At 49.4% G+C, this 2,500-nt stretch overlaps 1 protein-coding gene across 16 annotated transcripts in view; it reads left to right on the top strand.

The window, feature by feature from the left end:
* LOC135111721 (eukaryotic translation initiation factor 4 gamma 3-like) overlaps positions 1–2,500 on the top strand; it is a 132,868-nt gene that overhangs the window by 36,880 nt on the left and 93,488 nt on the right. For 3 of the 16 annotated variants that reach the window (XM_064025371.1, XM_064025370.1, XM_064025366.1), the window contains exon 1: positions 1,287–2,152. The exons of 10 other annotated variants lie outside the window; for them this stretch is intronic. The gene's annotated coding sequence lies outside the window, so the exon portion shown is untranslated. Of the gene's footprint in view, positions 1–1,278; positions 2,153–2,500 lie in introns of those variants that run through there. 3 more of the 16 variants (XM_064025375.1, XM_064025374.1, XM_064025373.1) reach the window with 2 other exon arrangements.

The raw sequence follows: 2,500 nt of genomic DNA, 5'->3' as shown, positions 1-2,500 counted from the left end.
GCTTGTTATCTCTGGCCTGTACTCAAGGTTGTACTCTCTCTCTCTCTCTCTCTCTCTCTCTCTCTCTCTCTCTCTCTCTCTCTCTCTCTCTCTCTCTCTCTCTCTCTCTCTCTCTCTGGTATGACAGTTACATGCTAAATATCTATAGGCGTGTTTGGAGAGAGAGAGAGAGAGAGAGAGAGAGAGAGAGAGAGAGAGAGAGAGAGAGAGAGAGAGAGAGAGAGAGAGAGAGAGAGAGAGAGTTTTTACCATGCATGCATGGTAAAAACATTTCAACTATTTAATCCATTACTATAATTTTCCCTCGTGTGTGTGTGTGTGTGTGTGTGTGTGTGTGTGTGTGTGTGTGTGTCTCATTATTATCCTTTACGTATATAGCGACTGAATGACGTTACGTAGGTGTATGTGCGTGAATCAGTGTTGCTATGTGTGGGCGTGTTACGTATGCGCGTGTGTATTGATACGTGGGCGTGTACGTGGGAGGTGTAGGAGATTGAAGAAGAGGAAGAGGAGGAGGAGTGGGAGGCTGTGGCGGTGGCGTGGGAAGGAGGCGATGGAAGAGGAAGAAGAAGAAGAAGAGGAGGAGAAGGCAGGCAGGCAGGCAGGCAGGCGTGATGATCGTGACGCAGTTCTTGTGACGTCATTTCCGAGGCATGCGGGAAAGCTATGGAGGAGGAGCGGGAGCAGGAGGAGGAAAAGGACAGGATTATATGGACAAATGGTGAAAGGGTTTAAAAGGAAGGAGGAAGGGAGGGGAAGAAGAATGAATGGTGTTTAGGAGACGACGACGACGACGAGGAGTGGAGGTAAAGGGAGTGGAATGGAGGAAAGTTTCAGAGAGAGAGAGAGAGAGAGAGAGAGAGAGAGAGAGATGGAGGGACTAAAGGACAGGATGTGAGAGGTGAGGACAGTGGTAGCGGCGTTGAGAGAGAGAGAGAGAGAGAGAGAGAGAGAGAGAGAGAGAGAGAGAGAGACTAGAGGGGTAGGCTATTCGTTGCTTCCCACGACCCAGAGAGAGAGAGAGAGAGAGAGAGAGAGAGAGAGAGAGAGAGAGAGAGAGAGAGAGAGAGAGAGAGAGAGAGAGAGAGATTCCATACAATTACTCTAGCACTTGGTTAAATTTGATGAGAGAGAGAGAGAGAGAGAGAGAGAGAGAGAGAGAGAGAGAGGAATGGAAGAAAGGAGGAGGAGGACGGCAGTACGATATGTTTTCCCGGAGTTCCCCCCAGTGACGTGTCCGTCGACGCACGCACGCACACACGTACACACAGACGCACACACACACTCACACTCATGCATTCTCGCACGCTAACTGACGCCTCTCGAACGTGTGTGTGAACGTCGTCCATTTTAACGTGTAGAATCACCTGTCTGTCAATTAACACGCCTGGCCAGGTGGAGTGACCAAGGCTACTCCTATACTGAACGAAACTGACCGGTAGAGAAAGAGATAGGGAGAGAAAAAGGGAAGATTAGTGCTCTGAAAAAGGTGGACATTCTTCTAACTCCTCCTCCTCCTCCATTCCTGTCAGTGAAATGGCAAGGTACTGGTGCCCGTTACTGCTCCCTATTACCTGCTTACCTGCATAATTCCCAGGTGTTTACTCGTGCCCCTTGTTACTAGTGCGTGTACTCGTGTGTCCATCTGGTAGTAGAAGCCGGCCGGTGTGCATGTGTACGTGCTGTGTGCCGGTGTGTACGTCAGCAAGATTTTCACAGCCCATCCGGTTGTTGTAACGTGTGCAATACCTCTGTACGTTGTGAGCCATATGGTGCACACTCCGCCCTGTCCGTGTATACCTGTGTACAGGGAAGGGTGAGGATATTGGCGAGTGAGTGGATCTACTGCTACTACTGTTATTACTGCTGCCAGTGTTTCTGTGTGCTAGTGTGTGTTTCAAGCGGTCTTAGCGTGACTGGCCGTGAGCAGCAACAGGTGGGTGGCTAGCCAGTACCACCACCACCACCACCACCGCCAAAGCGTCTCCATATGGCCGCTGTGTCACTGGGGGTGTGTTAGAGAGCCCCTGTGCCAGCCTACAGTAATGGTGATCTAGTGGTGAAGCCTTAATCACCACCATCTCTTATCACCGCAACCACCCCTCCTCACCACCACTACCCACCACCTGCCTAGTTTGGGTATGTGGCCTGGGTATGTTGACATGTTGATGTTGATGTGTTCGTGTGTTGTAGCTGTGGTGATTATATTATTCTTTCTATTCACCATTTTTTTTGCTATTATTTTGTATGTGATGTGGCAGTTTATTGTTATTATCCTGTTTTATTTATTTATTTTATGTAAGTTTTAAATACCACGATCTTTGCTGTTTGTGTTTGTTCAATGGCTGTTTTGTCACGTTCTGCCGCCGCCGCCGCTGCTGCTGTTGTTGTTGTTGTTGGGTGTTGTCGTGACCTTCTCGTCTTCTCTCTCTCGCTGTGCTGGGACCGAGTGCTGTGACGCAATGCTGTGGCTGTTGCTGCGTTGTGGATTGCATCATCA

Source organism: Scylla paramamosain, chromosome 22, assembly GCF_035594125.1.
Source record: "Scylla paramamosain isolate STU-SP2022 chromosome 22, ASM3559412v1, whole genome shotgun sequence".
NCBI classification, from domain to species: Eukaryota; Metazoa; Arthropoda; class Malacostraca; order Decapoda; family Portunidae; genus Scylla; species Scylla paramamosain.
This window is presented reverse-complemented; position numbering and strand designations above follow the sequence as displayed.